Genomic DNA, 21,201 nt, shown 5'->3' on the forward strand with positions numbered 1-21,201 from the left:
AGTACTAATTGACACATTCTGGAAAATTAAAACAGGCCAGGGCATGTATAATGAATGAGAAGGATGTGGAGAGTGTTATTGAACAATGTCTCAGGGATACAAATGCATAGTTCAAGGTGTGAAGTACGTGCATGGTAAGCTTGCCTTTATCACTGAGTACCTGAGCTGGGACATGAAGTTACAGTTATACAAAAGGTTGGGGGTTTGGCTTGGCTGCTTTGGAATACTATGTGTAGTTTTGGTTGCTATGCTATGTTAAGGATGTCATTAAACTACATTGGGTGCCAGAAAGATTTGTATTTAAATTTTAAAAATTATTTACAGCTTGGTAGAAGCCGATTCTGGCCATTTAAACATGTGCAACCCAATTACACTAACCTTTGTCCAAAAAGCCATACATTTTAGAGGGTGAAAGGAAACTGCAGCACCTCACGGGCATGGGGAGAACACACAAACTCCTTACAGTCAGTGCCAGATTTGAACTTGGGTCACTAGCATTGTAATAGTGTTACACTAACCCTACAGCAACATTATCTGGACTGGAGGGTTCAAGTTACAAGGAGCAATTGAATAAGATGGGACTGATTTCTCTGGAGCAAAAGAGGATGAGGGTGACCTGATGGGCATAGATAGTGTTGATCGTCACAGACCTTTTCCCAGAGATTATAGGTTCAAGGTGAGAGGGGAAAGATTTAAAGGCATTCTGAGGAGCCAGTTTCCACCCCCACCCCCCCCCCCCCTCCATATAGGGATATTGGGTATATGAAATAACCTGCCAGGGGAGGTGATAGAGGCAGGTGTAATTATATATATATTTTTTTTTAAAAAGTTATTCAGATAGGCAAGTTGATAGGGAAAGGATGGAAGGATATGAGCCAAAAGCAGACAAATGTGATTAGCATAGAGTTGGGCCAAAGAACCTGTTCCATGCTGTGCAACTGTTACATTTCAAACCCTTGGGGAACCATGTAAAATCAGAGGGGCTTGGAGGTGGTGGCAACCAATGGTGGGATCTTTGGAATTTGACCAGCAACAAAGCATGTAGAATAAAACTAGCTTATTTTCTGAACCCCTTTTTGAGGCATGTTAAGTTTCCCCTGGAAACATATCATTAGATGTTGAATATGCAATTATGTGAAAATTTCACCATGGTATCATGGTGAAATTTCACTGTAGGTATCTCATGTTATCAGTTCCAAGATCTGAGTCAGTATTTGGTTACCTGGGGCAAGGACATCTGGCAAATACATTTATTTAAAATAATGTGGAGTGCACTTTGGTGCACTGTTTAAAAAAGGTATCATGTGGCTTATATTTTAACCATCCATCCTTTTTAAGCCTGGCAAATAACGCACCATAGATCATTAAATACTGTGGTGGGGGGGAGGAAATCAAATGCTAACCTACATTACAAACAATAATTCAAAGAAAGCTGGTAGAGAAAATTCATTTAAGGATGTCAACGTTGAACACTCGACAGATATTGTACATTATCACTTTAAAATGTCAGATATGAATCAGTTGCTTTTTTATTGTTTCATACATCACCAATAGATTCTGATAAAAATATGGCATATTTCTTTAGTCATGTGTGGAATATTTCTCTAACTGAATATTTGTTTTTAATAACAATCCTTTAAGCTCCATTGTAGCATAGCAACAAAATGTAAATAAAGGGAACAGATGATCTACAGCACGCACCACAATTAACAGATTTTAAAAATAACTGAAAATATTAGAGCAAACCTAATGAATGCACAAATTAAGTAGATGATGCAATAGGCTTTATTGATTGAACTGGACCCAACTTCTCTGATCAAGATGGTGGCATTGGGCTGGGGAATGTCACGTGATGGTCTAGATTAGGACGTGGAACCTAACCTTCCTGGAAAGACTGTTAAAACAGTTAAGTTATGTTTTAATCAATCAAAAGTTATTGAAATACATATAAAACACATAAACATGTCTCCAAAAAAAAAACTGCTGCAGCCTTACATGGAGCCAGATGCGATGAGAAGACAAGAAGAGACTTGAGGCCTACTGCTGGTGAGAAGTGGGGAGATAACACGCGAGCTGCTTCCCAGGTGAGCGAGCCACTCAAAGGGCCTTGTTTTGACGTTGGAGAGATGGCATCCAAGAAGAACCCAGAAGTGATGTGCACATGCGCAAACAACAGGGGCCCTCAGTGATACAGTCAGAGGAAGAAGACTCAGGCTCACAGGAATCTAGCTGCAAAGAGGATGAGGACCAAGAAGGAGAGCAGCCAGAGGAAGAAGAGGTAAAGAGAAAAGCTAAAACTGTAAAAAGTAGAATTAAAACGAAGGTCAAAGATACATCTAATATTGAATTTCTGTCAAATGTAAAAGGAGAAATAAAATTTTGGAGGCTGTTAACAAAATGAAGAAAAAACTAGAAGGCTCAATGAAAACAATGCAAGAATATATGCAACATGTAGAAGACAGTAACTATAGTGGAAGATACTACTGTTTTAACTATGGAGAATAAGAAGTTACAGCAAAAGGTGGAAAACAACATATAAAAGTAAAAGACAAAAATTTCTTGTTTAGTTTTATTAAGTGACGACATTGTTTAACGGGTTTAATGTATCATAGATTGAACTTTGAATAAATGGGAAGGGGGAGAGGGAGGGAGGGGGGGAAATGGGAGAAAATGACACTATATCTTCTCTTCTTTGGCTTGGCTTCGCGGACGAAGATTTATGGAGGGGGTAAAAAGTCCACGTCAGCTGCAGGCTCGTTTGTGGCTGACCAGTCCGATGCGGGACAGGCAGACACGATTGCAGCGGTTGCAAGGGAAAATTGGTTGGTTGGGGTTGGGTGTTGGGTTTTTCCTCCTTTGCCTTTTGTCAGTGAGGTGGGCTCTGCGGTCTTCTTCAAAGGAGGCTGCTGCCCGCCAAACTGTGAGGCGCCAAGATGCACGGTTTGAGGCGTTATCAGCCCACTGGCGGTGGTCAATGTGGCAGGCACCAAGAGATTTCTTTAGGCAGTCCTTGTACCTTTTCTTTGGTGCACCTCTGTCACGGTGGCCAGTGGAGAGCTCGCCATATAATACGATCTTGGGAAGGCGATGGTCCTCCATTCTGGAGACGTGACCCATCCAGCGCAGCTGGATCTTCAGCAGCGTGGACTCGATGCTGTCGACCTCTGCCATCTCGAGTACCTCGACGTTAGGGGTGTGAGCGCTCCAATGGATGTTGAGGATGGAGCGGAGACAACGCTGGTGGAAGCGTTCTAGGAGCCGTAGGTGGTGCCGGTAGAGGACCCATGATTCGGAGCCGAACAGGAGTGTGGGTATGACAACGGCTCTGTATACGCTTATCTTTGTGAGGTTTTTCAGTTGGTTGTTTTTCCAGACTCTTTTGTGTAGTCTTCCAAAGGCGCTATTTGCCTTGGCGAGTCTGTTGTCTATCTCATTGTCGATCCTTGCATCTGATGAAATGGTGCAGCCGAGATAGGTAAACTGGTTGACCGTTTTGAGTTTTGTGTGCCCGATGGAGATGTGGGGGGGCTGGTAGTCATGGTGGGGAGCTGGCTGATGGAGGACCTCAGTTTTCTTCAGGCTGACTTCCAGGCCAAACATTTTGGCAGTTTCCGCAAAGCAGGACGTCTATATATTTAAGAGAAAAATGTCTGTATGTATTTTGGTCAGTATGGTTTATAGTATGAAAAATGTAAAAAAATAAAAAAAAAGATAGTGGGGCTTAAAGAAGGTGTAGAAAAACAAGACCTAATTGGTTTTCTTTTGGAATGGTTTTCTGAAATGTTGGGGGATGAACATTTTGACTATTCTTTAGAGATTTAAAGAGCACAGAGCTCTTAGAGCAAAACTGCCTCAAACTCAAAATCCATGATCTGTATTAATTAAATTTCTTCAGTACCAAGATAAAGAAAGATTCTTTCTTTGGTAGCAGAAAAGGCCCACTTGAGTATGAAGGAGCTAAAGTTTTATTTTATTCTGATGTAAGTGCAGATTTATTAAAAAGAAGGAAGGGAATTCAATCCAGTTAGGAAGATTTTATAGGAGAAAGGATGTCGGTTTGTTCTGCGCCACCCAGCAACCCGGAAGAAAGCAAATTCTTTTCAAGCTTTGCTGAAGCTGAAGGTTTTGCACAAAATCTCCCAATTGTTCAGAAGGAGTGATGAATAAGAAGAATTGTTGATGTTTCTGTTTCTTTGATGGACTGAATTCCTTTGATAGTTTTTATAAGGAGGTATAATTCAAGATATTGTATATTAATAATTTTTCTTTTATTTCTATTCTCTTTGTTTAGTCTATGGGTTTTCTTATTTAAACTTTTAAGTAAGATTTAAAGCATTTAAATGGATCAGGGGGGTTGGGAGGGTATGAGTTTCTGGCTTCTATCAGATCATGTGGGTAGTTGTGTCTTTGGTCATGGCCCATAAAAAAGAGGGAGGTGGTGTTAGACTTTATTATTACAACACCTATTTGGGAGGGTTCATTTTATCTATATATAGTTACAAGTTATATAGCTCCAAGAAAAGTGCAGTGAACAAAACAAAGGACTCTATATCACCTTTGTTGACCTCACCAAAGCCTTCGACACTGTGAGCAGGAAAGGGCTTTGGCAAATACTAGAGCGCATCGGATGCCCCCCAAAGTTCCTCAACATGGTTATCCAACTGCACAAAAACCAACAAGGTCGGGTCAGATACAGCAATGAGCTCTCTGAACCCTTCTCCATTAACAATGGCATGAAGCAAGGCTGTGTTCTCGCACCAACCCTCTTTTCAATCTTCTTCAGCATGATGCTGAACCAAGCCATGAAAGACCTCAACAATGAAGACGCTGTTTACATCCGGTACCGCACGGATGGCAGTCTCTTCAATCTGAGGCGCCTGCAAGCTCACACCAAGACACAAGAGAAACTTGTCCGTGAACTACTCTTTGCAGACGATGCCGCTTTAGTTGCCCATTCAGAGCCAGCTCTTCAGCGCTTGACGTCCTGTTTTGCGGAAACTGCCAAAATGTTTGGCCTGGAAGTCAGCCTGAAGAAAACTGAGGTCCTCCATCAGCCAGCTCCCCACCATGACTACCAGCCCCCCCCCCACATCTTCATCGGGCACACAAAACTCAAAACGGTCAACCAGTTTACCTATCTCGGCTGCACCATTTCATCAGATGCAAGAATCGACAACGAGATAGACAACAGATTCGCCAAGGCAAATAGCACCTTTGGAAGACTACACAAAAGAGTCTGGAAAAACAACCAACTGAAAAACCTCACAAAGATAAGCGTATACAGAGCCGTTGTCATACCCACACTCCTGTTCGGCTCCGAATCATGGGTCCTCTACCGGCATCACCTACGGCTCCTAGAACGCTTCCACCAGCGTTGTCTCCGCTCCATCCTCAACATCCATTGGAGCGCTTTCATCCCTAACGTCGAAGTACTCAAGATGGCAGAGGTCGACAGCATCGAGTCCACGCTGCTGGGGGTCACGTCTCCAGAATGGAGGACCATCGCCTTCCCAAGATCGTGTTATATGGCGAGCTCTCCACTGGCCACCGTGACAGAGGTGCACCAAAGAAAAGGTACAAGGACTGTCTAAAGAAATCTCTTGGTGCCTGCCACATTGATCACCGCCAGTGGGCTGATATCGCCTCAAACGTGCATCTTGGCGCCTCACAGTTCGGCGGGCAGCAACCTCCTTTGAAGAAGACCGCAGAGCCCACGTCACTGATAAAAGGCAAAGGAGGAAAAACCCAACACCCAACCCCAACCAACCAATTTTCCCCTGCAACTGTGTCTGCCTGTCCCGCATCGGACTTGTCAGCCACAAACGAGCTTGCAGCTGACGTGGACATTTACCCCCTCCATAAATCTTCGTCCGCGAAGCCAAGCCAAAGAAAGAATATAGTTAACAGCAATAATCACTGTGATACCAAGGTAGAGATCCTTTAAAACCTTCTCCGTATAGACCTATCTCATTATTAAATGCAGACTATAAAATACTGGCTAAAATATTGTCAAATAGAGTTACTAAATTATTGCCTAAATTAATAAACATGGATCAGACAGGATTTGTAAAAGTGAGACAGTCAGCCGTCAATGTGGTTAGGTTCATTAGTATCAATAAACGCAGCATAAAAAGGAAAGATTTGAGTGTAGCAGTGGTCCTAGATGCAGAAAAATCCTTTAATAGATTAAAGTGCTAGATAAATTCAGGTTTGGCCAAACTTTTATAAATTGGATAAAGGCATTATACAATAATCCTAAAGTGAAAATTGTAACTAATGGACAAATAGCTGCTCCATTTCAATTGTCAATATCTAGTAGACATGGCTGTCCCAGCTCTGTTCATTTAGCTATAGAGCCACTAACAGAGGTAATTAGGAGTGATTTAGAAATTAGGGGGTTTAAGGTTGGTCAGGAAGAATATAAAATTAGTTTATTTGAGGATGATGTTTTAATATATCCGATAGAACAAGAGATTTCTTTACACAAATCATATCTAAATCTGGAAGAATATGGGAAGATCTCAGGTTATAAAATAAATTGGGATAAAAGTGCAGTTATGCTTCTTACACAAGGAGATTATAGTCTTTATCAAACAAATACTCAATTTAAATGGCTAAATGAGGCGATTAAATATTTAGGGATCCGGATAGATAATTTAAACAATTTAAACAATTTAGATAAACTGAATTACTTACCATCGCTTAAAAAAGTTGAAGAGGATTATCAGAGGAATTCATATACAAATGGGATTCAAAATTAATAATCAGTGTGAAAGAAATATCATTGTTGTAACATTTGGTTACTATCTGGAACAAGATAAATAATGAAATTGAAACAAAAGAAAGTATATCACTGAAGACATCTTTGATGCAAAATAATCTTATTCATTTTACTAAAGATAAATGTTTGAATCTTTGGTTCTATAAAGGCATTAAAAATATAGGAGATTGTTATGAACAAAGTCAATTGAGGTCATTTCAACAATTAAGAAATAAATATGGAATAACTTGGAATACACTTTTTTGTTATCTTCAATTGAGGAGGATACTTGCGTGAAAAATTAGGTTCAAATGTTCTTATCTGCTTGTAGTGAGTTGGGAAGTTTTTATTATGAGGTAATACTAGAAAATTTATTTTGCAATGTACCTTTTATTATAACCAGGCACTATTAAATGGAGTTCATAAATCTATAGACAGAAATGGGAGGCAAACTTAAATATTACAATTGATGAGAAAAGATGGTCAGATCTGTATCATGACTGTATGACAAACATTATAATTGTAAGGTATAGATTAGTTCAATAATTATTTACATCAATTATATTTAACACTGCAAAAATTGAATAAAATGAAATCAGATTTATCAGATAAATGTTTTAGGTGTGATGAAGAGATAAGGATTCTTTTCAAAAAAAACACTCTACCTGGTCATGTTCTAAAGTAAGGTCTTTTTGGGTTGTCTTAGGAAATATTTTAGAAGAAATTATTGACATTGTATTTCCACAAAATCCAGACTTATTTTTATTGGGAAATATAGAAGGAAGAAGATCAGAGTTAAAAGTGGATTGATTCAGGGCCCCAAAGACTCCTCTACCAAGAAGAAGCCTTGGAGTGGACCCCAAAAAGTAAGGCACCACTGCAAACCAGGTTCGAGCTTGAAATGGCAGCCCAAGCTCTCACACCAAGCTACAGGCTGCTACTGACCATCTTCTGGGAACCAAGAATCAGGGTTGGGATTTGAGGAGGTGCTCATGGTGAGAAGGTGTCCTGAAAGGTTCCAGAACGGACACCATCCTAATCAATTGGGGGTTCAGAGTTATGACTTGGATGCCTCAGCTGTGTGACTTGGATGTTATGGAGGCACAGGAGACGGTTGCATTGGAGAAGGTGGTGGAATCAATGGATAATGATACTGAAGGGACTCTCTTTGTTGTCTTGCATGACAATAAATAGAATCTTAAAATTCCACGATCACGTATGTCAGTGAAGTTCATAGAACTAAATGTACTGTTACTTCCAAACAATGTTTTTCATTACTGACCAGGGACATATTTCACTGCACCACCATTACAGATTAATATCTGGTATGATTGAATGAATGTCAGCCATGTTTTTATATGCAGTTTTATTTTTGAATTAGCCTGTAAGTGCAATTTTTCTTGATTAACACTATGTAATTATACACACTCACACACATGAAAAGATATTCAACAGTCTCATAAACATTTACATGAAAATAAATTCTCACCTCCTGTCTCCTGTTTTGATTAGTTTAATTAAGTGCATAATTCTGATAGTCACAGTTATTGACAACCTATTTTGCTGCAAACACTAACCTCAAAATTTTACCATGGTAAACACCATGCAGCACAAATTATTGTCAAGGCATAACATGTTGCTTTTTTTTGCTGAGTTCACCAGAAATGATGTCAGTGAGCAGAAATAATATGAGAGAACAAGAGTACAGGAGTGCAGGAAAAATTAATACTTTTAAATCTCAATTCTAAATGTTTCATTTTACTCTGCCAGAATGTTTCATCAATTTATAAGGGTATGACTTTTCTTTGACAATTGCAAGGATTTTTGAATCATGTTGTCATCATCATGGGATGATGGGATAATGAACTAACTCCTTCATATTAACACAGCAGGATAAATAGAATTCATGTAGCAGAAACAATCTTCACACAGCAGTATTGTATGACATAAAATATATATTGATCAAGGCCTGAAAGATCCTTTTATCTAATTGAAAAGTCTGTAGTCAGCTGGTTCCATTATAAGTATCTATGGTGGTAAACAAAATAATGAATCACTGTTAAGGAATAATAAATTTAGTGGTAGAATTAAGATTTCCTCTTCTCCTTAAAACACTGAAATACAGTAGAGCAGGGGTGTCAAACTCAAATTCACGGAGGGCCAAAATTAAAAACTTGGACTAAGTCGAGGGCCGAACTAAATATTTATTGAAAATTTTCAACAACATCTGCATGTTTTCTCTTCTTTCAACATATGTAATGTTAAACTTTTTCTTATTAAAATAAATGTTTAATAATAGTTTTGGATAAACTCTTTCCAGAAGCATTAACAAATGAGAAATAAAATATTCAATAAATAATATTTCTCTAAAGAGGATTTGTCAAATGTTGCTAGTGTGCTGTCGAATAGTAAAATCTGAGGGCTATTGAGGATGTGGGAGAATAACATGATTCCTGAAACAATCAAATGGGTGAGTGATTGTGGGCATGAACTCTAGCAGGGTTATTTGCCATGCCCTTTTTCCATTGGTACAGATATCATTTGATTTACACACTTTTCAAGTTTTATGCCTAATGAGCTTGTATCCAGGTGCAGGACAATTTTTTAACCAGGAATATATTTATCACTGTGACATGAAACTATTGGAAGATCGTTTTATCCTGAGATTAAAGTTCATAATCCTTACTCAGGCCTGTGTGCGGGAGGGCGGGGTTTGCGGGCGATCGGGTTGGACAACGACAGTGCGGGGGCATCGGCTCTCGCTGCAGGGTGGCATCTCGGCGGATCAGCGGCCCCGTCACCGTGAGTCGCGGGTCGGCCTGCGGCAGGGAGGGGGAGTGGGCAACAGTCCTGGCGAGGTCAGGCCCCCCCTGAGTTTCTGCCGGACCCCCCTTGACCTGCTGAGTTTCTCCTGGACCCCCCTTGACCTGCTGAGTTTCTGCCGGACCCCCCTTGACCTGCTGAGTTTCTGCCGGACCCCCCTTGACCTGCTGAGTTTCTCCCGGACCTCCCTTGACCTGCTGAGTTTCTCCCGGACCTCCCTTGACCTGCTGAGTTTCTCCCGGACCTCCCTTGACCTGCTGAGTTTCTCCCGGATCCCCCTTTGACCTGCTGAGTTTCTCCCGGATCCCCTTTTGACCTGCTGAGTTTCTCCCGGACCCCCCTTGACCTGCTGAGTTTCTCCCGGACCTCCCTTGACCTGCTGAGTTTCTCCCGGATCCCCCTATGACCTGCTGAGTTTCTCCCAGACCCCCTCCCCTTGACCTTCTAAGTTTCTCCCGGACCCCTCCCCCTTGACCTGCTGAGTTTCTCTCGGACTCCCCTTTGACCTGCTGAGTTTCTCCTGGATCTCCCTTTGACCTGCTGAGTTTCTCCCGGATCCCCCTTTGACCTGCTGAGTTTCTCCCGGACCCCCCTTGACCTGCTGAGTTTCTCACGGACCCCCTTTTCTTTCCGTGCCGGTGTCCCAGGACCTTTCCAGGGCAGTCTCCGCGCTCAGGACCGCGCTGGGATCCCGGTCAGCGGTGGAGGAGCAGGTGAGCGCGGCTAATCCCGATCCAGCCCACGCCGCTCCCGAGTTTGGCGGGGGGTTCCACCCTACCTGCCCGACCAGCCTCGCTCTCCACGTGTACTCCGGGCACCCGCTGCTGGTCCGGTGGGAAGGCGCAGGGCGGCCGGTGCCCCCATCACCTGGCGGGGAGCCCCAATCTTCCCTCCGGCGTCCCGACTCCATCTGCAGCTCCAAGAAACGCTGTGCCACTGGGGTTCCAGGCGCTGGGAAGCGGCCTTGGCTTTCCCTGACACCGGCCAGGCCGCGCTGCGGTGGGGGGGTGGGCGGGGTGACACGACAGCGTGTTTATAAAACCACCCACCACTACTTTTCAAGGACCAGGATTTTTCTCTCTCTCTCTCTCTCTCTCTCTCTCACCCTGGGACACAGCGGTTACTGTGCATGCGCTATACTGGCACGGCGGCCAGCGGGCCACCTCTAATACATTTTTGATATGATCTTGCAGGCCAAATATAATTTGGCCCACGGGCCAGAGTTTGACATGTGTGCAGTAGAGGATATTTTCCCCTGATATCTGGAAACTTTTTTGACATTTTCCTTTGTGGTCATTCTCCTAAAATTATGGAAATAATAGTACAGAATGAAAGGATTTAATTAAAACTCTCTCAATCACATTGCCTCACTTTAATGCTCCAATTTTCTTTTCCCTTCAAAATCTTCCTAAATTATATTCTCTCTTATGATACGTTCAATATACAATAAAACCATCTGTATCTGGCACCTATGGGGAATTGGTAGATGCCAGATAAGTGAATTTTCCTGTTTCTTGAGACTGCATGCTGTGTGATTAGCAAACTGACCACTAAGGGCAGGGGGTGGGGGGGGGGGGGCGCCGATTTTAAACTTTTGTTTTTTTTTAAACCAGTTGCTTGAGGCTGCCAGTTGCTTGAATTCTGGAAAATGCAGATTTTTTTTGTATTAAATTCTCTAGTAATAATCTTCAGTCTATGCCTTGGTTATACATTCATTAAACACAAAAAATAATATTTCAGTGCCTTCCATAATTTTGAAAACCACCATTAGATATTCCCACTTCTGATCTGAATTCTTAAAGAACTTTTTTTGAATATTTTATTTAAAATTTTCCATCCATGTAATTGTAATTACTATATTTTTACATAAGCAAAATTTTATTAGATTAAAAATTATAGTGATTACATGGTAAATTTTACCCTCCTTCCCCTCCCATGTATACCCCACCCAGTAAAAATCACATAGTAATAGAAATGGATATAATGTATAGTTATATAGAAAATAAATATAGAAAAAAGAAAAAGAGAAAGAGAAAGTAATACTATTCTGGATTGCCCAGAGGATCGGCTCACACAAAATTTTGAAACTTTGAATTTGCGTAGTCCATCTTTCCATACCTAAATGTGCATCTGATATCCAATGCATTTCCTTGCCATCGCTAATGCTATTTTAATTTAGGTCTTGTTCTTCTATGTTCCTCAATAAAAATAAATTTGTTCTATAAACTTTCTTAAATCCACACAAAAGGTTCTAACTTTAGAAAATGACCAAGTAGAATATAAAAGAATTCCTATTTTTTCACATCGAAAACCAATAAATCCAATTTCATTTTATGCAGTTTTGCAGTGTTAAATGTAATTGATGGAAATAATTGTATTGAATTAAACTGTACTCAACGTTTATCACTTTCAAATTCATTTTTGAATGTTTCATTTTACTTTGCTATAATAGGCCCTTTCAGGTGGCCAAAACACCTCCTTGTGAAGCCACATAATCTCCCCCCTCGCAGCTAAAGACATACTCACAATGTGACAGAAGTACCTCTGAGGCGCTGATGCCAACTGCTCTCCAGGAGGGATAACCAACGGAGCGCCATGCTACACCAACGCACCTGAATGTGCAGCCACTGCAAGCGGTTGCCTGGGGGGTGGGCTGATGACTCCATCAGCCTGCAACCCAACTCCCTGTTGCCTGACAGCCCCCCCCATCCTGCCTGTCGGGGCAGGGGCAGCTGTACAGACTGTGACAGTCTGGCTAGCTGATCCTGCACCAGGGCCGCTCTCTGCGGCTCAAAACGCGACTTGTAGGAAACAAAGCTGTTCCACCTGCATGGGGAATTATGGGTAGGGAAGATGGCTATTGCTATGCCATATATTTATGACAGGTGGCACTGCAGCACCATTTGCCCCACCTCGATCAGATATGGAGATTCTATGAGGCACCTCTGGATATGAATGGGCCCTTTCAGGGGGACTAGTTAACGCTGCAACAGGCTTTTAGGGCTGCCACCTGAAAGGTGTGTTCGCTGTTTTAAATCCACTCTTGTTGCCGGCCTCAAGGTGGTGGATCCACCTGAAAGGGCCTAATGTTGCATCATTTTAAACATAGTGACAAGCATAATCATGGAATCATTCCCAGTTAATCTTTGGGGATTCAAATATTCATTGTACAATTGTGACTGGAGCTGCAAGTTAAACTCCAGCCATGGTTGAACCATTTGTGTAGCTAACATTTCACTCTTGTATGCAAACTAATGAATGTAAACCAAAACCAATATATTCATTCTAAAGAATTTTCCACCTGCACTCTTGCCTTTAAAGTTCTAAATTCTTTCTGTTCTTCCACTATCCCAATCCAAATAGTTAGAACATCTTCCAATCCACCATCATTCTCAGAAGATACATTCCATCATATTTCTGTTTTAATCAGCACTGTGGGCTGACTCAATTACATCCTGCGGCACATTCTCTCCCTCCTTCCCCCCAATTTGTTAGCATGCCCTTTCCTGATAACATTAGGAAACTTAAAGCCTTCCTTTACCGGGCAACCACAACTCCCTTCTCCATTCAGATTGCCGTTCGCAAGTGTCAACTGATTTCGCAGTGACCGTTATTCTCTCCCACCCAACCCCCTCCAGAAAAAACTTTTATCTTCACATTAAAACAAAGCTCACCCTCTTTTCTTTCCCTCCTCCTTTTTTCCCCCTCTCCCTTACTTCCCTTTTCTTTTCCTTCTTTCGTTCTTACCTATACATTATTTTTAGATCTTTATATGTAGTTTGTCGTCATTCTTCGTTCTTGTTACATCTCTTCAACTCTCTTTCTGTCCTGTAGGCGTTCTGCAAATTTTCGTGCTTTCTCCGGATTCGAGAACAGTCTGTTTTGCTCCCCTGGGATAACTATTTTAAGCACAGCTGGATATCTTAATATAAATTAATAGCCGTTTTTCCATAGGATCGATTTTGCTGTGTTAAACTCCTTCCTCTTCTTTAGGAGTTCAAAACTTATGTCTGGGTTAAAAAAAAATAATTTTGACCCTTGTACTCCAGTGGTTTTTTGTCTTCTCTAATTTTATTCATTGCCTTCTCCAATATATTTTCTCTTGTCGTGTGTCTCAAAAATTCTACTAAAACTGATCTTGGTTTTTGTTGTGACTGTGGTTTCAGGGCTAGTGTTCTGTGTCCCCTTTCTATTTCCATTCCTTCCTGTATTTCTGGCATTCCCAGGACTTTTAGGATCCATTCTTTTATAAATTCTTTCATATTTTTGCCTTCTTCATCTTCCTTTAGGCCCACTATCTTTATATTGTTTTGCCTACTATAGTTTTCCATTATATCCATCTTCTGAGCTAACAACTTCTGTGACCCTTTAACTTTTTTGTCACTTCCTTCCAATTTTCTTCTTAAGTCATTCACTTCCATTTCTACAGCCATTTCTCATTCTTCCACATTTTCTAATCATTTTCTTATTTCTGTTATGACCAGCTCTATTTTCACATTTTCTTCTGTACTTTTCATTTCACTAAATTCTAATGTCAACCATTCTTATAATGCTTTAATTTGTTCTTGAATTTTTTTTTAATCTATGTACTGTCCATCTATTTTACCTTCTATTTCTCTGTGCAGAGCTTGGTCTTCTTCTTCTTCTTCTTCTGTGTCTGATCTTGGGTTTGTGTCTTCTACTTCTCTTCCTTGTATCTGTGTCTCTTCTGACTTTCTTGTTGAGCTGTGCCTCAGTTTGTTGGGTGTTTTTTTTTCCATGGCTTCTTGTTGTTGTCCTCTTCTTCTGGGCTAGTTATCTGTTGGGCTTCCTGTTGCTGTTTTTCTTCCAGCTGAGAGCCCTGCTGTCGGGCATCTCTCAGCTAGTCGTGCTGTGTAAGTTCACTTCTCAGTTGGACCCCCCTCCCGTCGGTGTTTTCCTTTTCCTTGTGTGCATTGCACACTTCTGTTTGGCTCAGTGAGCCATTTTTGCAGTCCCGTGGTCGGGAGGTCGTGACTCTGTGGGGTCTCCACTAACCTCAGGAAATGGGCTCCTCTGTCCACGGCGGGTCCCTGCCTCTTCATGCAGGTAAGGCCTTCTCCTTTCTCTTCTGACATCTTTCCTCCTTTTTTTCCTGTTGTTTTTGGTTTTTCCTTCTTAGGTTCCATTTTCTTTCTTTTCTCCACACCTTTATCTTTTATTTGTTGTGTTTTGTGTTTCTTGAGCTTTGAGTTTTCTTCACTTTATTTCTTCTTTTATGGAGAGGGCTGGTATTCTCCTACCAGCCACTACTCCATCACGTGACCCCTCTGGGAAACTTAGAGCCTTCCTTGTGTGTGTATTCTAAATTATTTCTAAATTTCAAAACAGAGAGAATATATTTGTCCAAATCTAGAGGGCAGAGATTTAAGGAGTAAAACACCCAAAAAAAAAGACACCATGGTTGAAATACAACACAATACTGGAGAAACTCAGCAGATCAAACAGTTGAGAGGTACTTATTTTTTGCACACAGAGGGCAATAGATAAAGTAAAATGCCCAGTATCTGTCACCTATTGAGATTGGTAGATGCTGGATAAATTAATTTTCTGGTTCCTTGAGACTGCATATTGCATGACTGGTGAACTTTCCACTAGGGGTGCCAAATTTTAATCTTCCATACTTTTTACCTATTTTATTTTCCTCTATATTTTTGCTGGTTGCTTGAGGTTGCCAATTGCTTGAATTCTGGATAACGGGGATTTTACTGTAAATGGAAGTGGTAGAGGCAGGAATAATTACAACTTTTGAAAGCCATTCAGACAATCAAATGAATAGGAAGGGTTTATTTGGACATAGACAACTGGGACCAGCCCAGAAAGATAACTTGGTTGGCATTGGTAAAGTGAACTGTATAACTGTGACTCTTGTATATTGCCAATCAGGATGCATTCATTCATACTTGCTCTTTTGATTCTTTCTTTTGCATTCATCTCCATTCATTATTAATATGACCTTGGTAAGACATTTCCCAAGCCAATGGTAGATGGTGAATGGAGCCACCGGTATGACAGACCAGGGCGTAGATTTCCTCCCCTGATAAAATGCTGCTATTTTCCATGCGAGAATGTCAAATTACCAGATTGCTTAAATTCATTACACAGTGTAATGGAAGTATAGCTCACTCTGTCTTGCTGACCATTCCAATGCTGCAAGGATTCCATCTTCATTCTAATGCACCAACTCTCACTTTAACACTAAGCACCTTCTGAGCATACAAAAATTAAGTTTGACAGTACAGTTTATTTTCTTTTGTTCAAAATTATTGAACTAATTTTGTCACATCTGCTCCATCATTATTATGCACCAGCCAGCTCTCATTTGATATCCATTATTTCATTTAGTATTATAGGTATCAGGCTCCTTTACACTATTATTTTATACTTTATCTTAACCTTTTTACAAACAAATGCAAAACATTTTCTGCTTTCAAGAATATTTTTGAAATTTGAACTTTTAGAAACTAGATTTCTGGAATCTATTCCAGAAAGGGTATAAAAGACTTTCATTAAGTGAGCATTTTTTGCATCTTGATCACTCTGCTGTTTCAAAATCCAATAGTCATTTATTTTCTGTAAATTAAAATACATTCATAGTGCTTCCTTTATCTCCTTATATTATTTTTTTTCATATCTGGGCAAAGGCAGAGTCCATTGACAATCTATATTACCCTCATTAAATCAGGCCTCTACCTCCACACTCCGCTGGCTGATTGGACATCGATTCATTTGATCAAAGTTTCTGAAAAGTAATATTTTAGTCTGCAGTATAAATTAGGAAGTTGCTGGTGAATCGTTAAACCACTCCAGTCTTTCCAGTGAAACTACTCCCTCAAAGCTCTTGAAGGAGAGAGTTCCAGGATTTAGACCTAGCAGCAGAGAAGTACAGGCATTATATTTCCAAATCTTGGAAGAGATCTGCAGGTGGTCCATGCACCTGCTGCCCTTATTCTTCTTAATAGTAAATGAATATTGGGAGTGATGTTCTAGATGATGTCAAGCTTATTGGGTGCTGTTGCACTCATCCAGATAAGTGGACAATATTCCATCACACTCCTGACTTGTGCCTTGTAGGTGCTGAATAGTTTTGTGATGATTTCGGATATTAGGCTTCCGTTCTTATATGGCTGCGCTCAGTGCGGGTATTACCTTTCAGGAGTCGTAATCAAATAAATACACGAGCAATCAACCAGCAGAGACTGGAGGTAAAGCCTGATTTTATAAATGGGCAACTCACTTAATTCTGTCCCACAGCCTGTCAGAATGTGAAAGTGCATAAAGAAATGTTAAGCAAGGTTGCTAATGTGGACAATGCTTGTGCTCTTCCTTGTATTCAAGGAAGGTTTAATAAGTAACCGGAATCTTGATAAAGTTTCATTCTATTTATTACTCTGCACATGTTTTCTGTTTGTGAAGTCATTGGTGTCAATTAACATCTGCCACTCTTAAGCCATTGGCAGCCTCCCTGGTTTGAAGATGGTTGCACCAGGGACCTGAGCGCAAAATCTTCCCCACCATACAGAAGGGAAACTACATTATCAAAATAACTCTTTCAACACCTTTAAATCCAAAGCGTAGCCAAGGGCAATTGCGAGGGTCCCAGCTGTGCTTTTAAGTTCTTTGGCTATGTGGAACAATCTTTGTTCTGAATCTTCCTTGGTGCCACTCTACAACTCTTCCCCTATTGCATTGATGGCTGCACTGGGGCTACTACTTGTACCTGAACAGCTCATCGATCTAATCAACTTTACTACAAACCACCTACCCTGCTCTGATATTCATTTGGAAGATTTCTAATTGTTCTTTCCCTTTTCCAGATATATGTCTCCATCACAGAGAACAAGCTATAGACTGATATTTCTGACAAATCCACTGACTCCCACATCTACCAACTTACCTCCTCCCATCCAATCTCCTGTAAGGATGCCATCCCTTTCTCCCAGTTTATTTGCTTCCACTGTACCTTTTCTCAAGATGACTCTTGCATTACATGACATGTAAAATGGCCTCTTTTTTCAAGCTTTCCTCCAATGTGATCAAGAGAACTACATTGTGCATCTCCTCTAGTCTTCAGAATTCTGCTCTTGCACCCATTACAGGACAGGACATCAAAAACCACCTCCTTTTTCAATTTTCCCTCCATTGTTATCAGAGAACTATATCGTGAATCTCCTCTGTTTCGCGGAGTTCTGCTCTTACACCTCCCCCCATAACCCCCGTCTCCAAAAGAACAGGGATTGTATTCATCTCGTCTTTTCCTTTAACCCCCCCCCCCCCCCCCCAGCCTCCACATTCCATAGAATCCTCCAATATTTTTTGACCAGCTGCACCAGACACATCTATCCTTCCCCACCCCTTATTACCTTCCATAGGAATTGCTCCTCTGTGATCTCCTTAGCCTCTCATCCCTCCCCACCAACCTCTCAGAGAAGCCTGGTACTTTCTCCCACAATTGCAGGAAGGCAAGAAGTGAAACACTTGGGAGACTACAATAGAATGAGGGAGGAATTGGTCAGTGTGGACTGGGAGCACAGCCAAGTTGGCAGAACAGTGGAAGACTTTCAAATAGATTTTTCACAGTGCTCAACAAAAATATATTCCTTTTAAAAATAAAAGCAGTAATAGAGGGAAGAGTCAGCCTTAGTTAACTAAGGAAATAAAGGAAAGTATAAAATTAAAAGCTCATTTGTACAAAGTAGCCAAGAGTATTGGGAAACTGAAGGATTGGGAAAACTTTAAAAGGAAACAAAGCACAACCAAATGAGAAATAAGGAAAGGGAAGGAGGATTATTAAGGTAAATTAGCACAAAGTATAAAAACAGCAAAACATTTTATAAATATATAAAATGGAAGAGGGTGACTAGAGTCAACATAGGTCCCTTGGAAGATAAGAAAGTAAAATTGATATTGAGTAATGAGGAAATGGCCGAGGCATTAAATAGATATTTTGTATCAGTCTTCATGGTGGACGGCACATTCAGCATACCAAAGACTGGTGTTAAGGATGCGAAGGGAGGCCTTCGATAAAACAATTGTTTCAAAAGAGATAGTGATATGAAAACTAATGGGACAGAAAGCAGACAAATCCCCTGGTCCAGATGGGATGCATCCCATGGTACTGAAGGAAATGGAAGGAGTTATAATCGATGCATTGGTAGTCATTTACCAAAATTCTCTGGATTCTGGGCAGGTCCTGACAGATTGAAAGTCAGCAAATGTCACGCCACTTTTGAAAAAGGGAATGTACGCAGAAGACGGGTAACTCCAGCTTAACGTCTGTAGTTGGGAAAATGCTTAAAGCTGTCATTAAGGATAAAATAGTGAGACATTTAGAATGAAGGGGTTCCATCAGGCAGAAGCAGCATGGATTCAGAAAGGGCAGGTCTTGTTCGTCAAATCTGCTGGAGTTCTTTTGAGGATATAATGGGTGTGATCAATAGAGGGGAACAGATTGATGCTGTATATTCGGATTTCCAGAAGGTGTTTGATAGGGTGCTGCGCAAGAGACTTTTCAATAAGATACAGATGATGGAGTTGGGGGAAGTATATTGGCATGGATTGAGGATTGGCTAATTGACAAAAGGCAGAGAGTCAGGATAAATGAGTGTATTGTTAATGAGCAGGGGTCGGTGTTGGGCCCGCAGCTGTTCACCATTTACATTGGTGATTTGGAAGAGGGGACAGAGGGTCGTGTCGTCAGGTTTGTGGATGATACTAAATTGAGTGGAAAAGCAAATTGTACAGAAGATGCAGAGAGGCTTCAGTAGAATATAGTTAAGTTAGATGAGTGGGCAAAGATTTGGCAGATGGAGTACAATGTTAGTAAATGTGAGGTCATCCACTTTGGTTGAAAAAATGGAAGAGCAGATTATTAGTTAAATAGTGAAAGACTGCAGCCTGCTGCTGTGCAGATGGTCTTGGGAGTGCTTGTGAATGAATCACAAAAAGTTGGGTTGCATGTACAATAGGTAAATGGAATGTTGACCTTGATTGCAAGAAGAATTGAATTCAAGAGCAGTGAGGTCCTGCTGCAAGGTACTGGTGAGGCTGCACCTGCAGTACTGTGTGCATTTCTGGGCTCCATTACTTGAGGCAAGGGTACGCTGGCCTCGGAGGCAGTCCAGAGGAGGTTCACCAAATTGATCCCAGAGATAAGGGTGGGTTGATCTACAAGGAGTGACTAAATCTTATAGAAACATAAAATTACGAAAGGGATTAGACAAGATAGAAGCAGGAAAATTGTTTTCACTGGTAGGTGAGACCTGAACTAGGGGACACAGCCTCAAGATTCAGGGGAGTAGATTTAAGACGGAGATTAGGAAAAACTGTTTTTTTCCCAGAGAGAAGTGAATCTGTGGAATTCTCTGCCCAGGAAATCAGTTGAGGCTACTTCATTAAATATATTTGAGGTTCAGTTAGACAGGTTTTTTTAACATAAAAATAGAATGAAAGGATGTGGGGAAAAGGCAGGTATGTAGAGTTGAGTCAATGATCAGATCAGCCATGATCTTATTGAATGGTGGAACAGGCTCGATGGCCTACTCCTGCTCCTATTTCTTCTGCTTTTACACCCCCTCCCTCACCACCATCCTGGAACCTAAACAGCACTGCCACACAAGGCAAGGATTAATGTGCACCTGCTCCAACCTCATTGACTGCATTTGGTGCTCCTGGTGTAGCCTCCTCTATATTACTGAGACCAAATGCAGACTTGCAGGTTGTTTTATAGAGCATCTATGGTCTGTTCACAATGGCCATCCTGAACTTTCAGGTGCATGGCATTTCAATTCTCCATCCCATTCCCATGCTGACCTATTTGTTTTGGGTCTTTTCTGCTAGAGTGAGGCCCAACATAAACTAGAGTAACAACATTTTATATTCAGCCTGGGTAGCCTGCAGCCCAATAGCATAAGATAGAATTTTCTAATTTCAAGTAACAAGTTTCCTCTGTTCCATTTTCACTCTTCTCCCTTCCCTTTCAGTCCATTCATTTCTTTATTCCCTTTCTTACTCATCCCCACCCAGTCCTCCCCCCCACCCCCATCTCATTGATTGCCTCCCCTTCTGCCTCTATCTCCACACTGGATTTTTTTGCTCTCTCTCCTCACCCTACCCCATTTCGGATTCACCTTTATACCACCATTTTCACTTTCTCTTCTGAGTCTAGCACTGGCAGCTTTTTGTATTTGAACTATTCACCCCACTCTGTATGACTCATCTTCCTCCACCTGACCCTTTTGCTTTTATTGCATCCCTCTCCCTTGATCTGGCATCTGTCACTCCAATGCTTTTGTACATCATGCTTCACCAGTCCTGCCCCTCTCACCCTTTTCTGTTTACATTAGCTTAACTTCTCTACATCCCCAGTCTTGAAGGATTTCCACCTGAGACATCAACCATTCTTAATCAACCCGCTGAATTCTTCAACCATTTAACCATAATTTCCTTGCCATCTCCTGTAGTCTGCAAAATCTTTTTTTTTTGAATACTACAATTAAGTCTGCTTCCACTACTATATCCTTGGCAGTGCATTCCAAACCCTAAACATTTGCCGTGTAAAACTTTTCCTTGTGGTTCTTTTGTTCATCTTCATCATTCTA

The 21,201-nt window shown here is 41.1% G+C and overlaps 2 protein-coding genes across 2 annotated transcripts in view; one reads left to right on the top strand and one right to left on the bottom strand.

Annotated features, from left to right (window-relative positions):
• pkia (cAMP-dependent protein kinase inhibitor alpha) overlaps positions 1-10,439 on the bottom strand; it is a 73,916-nt gene extending 63,477 nt beyond the window's left edge. Inside the window, exon 1 of the mRNA XM_069921162.1 lies at positions 10,362-10,439. The gene's annotated coding sequence lies outside the window, so the exon portion shown is untranslated. The remainder of the gene's footprint in view (positions 1-10,361) is intronic.
• LOC138755349 (serine incorporator 1-like) overlaps positions 1-21,201 on the top strand; it is a 217,079-nt gene that overhangs the window by 89,172 nt on the left and 106,706 nt on the right. The gene's annotated exons all lie outside the window — the stretch shown is intronic.

This window comes from Narcine bancroftii, chromosome 2, assembly GCF_036971445.1.
Source record: "Narcine bancroftii isolate sNarBan1 chromosome 2, sNarBan1.hap1, whole genome shotgun sequence".
Lineage (NCBI taxonomy): Eukaryota > Metazoa > Chordata > Chondrichthyes > Torpediniformes > Narcinidae > Narcine > Narcine bancroftii.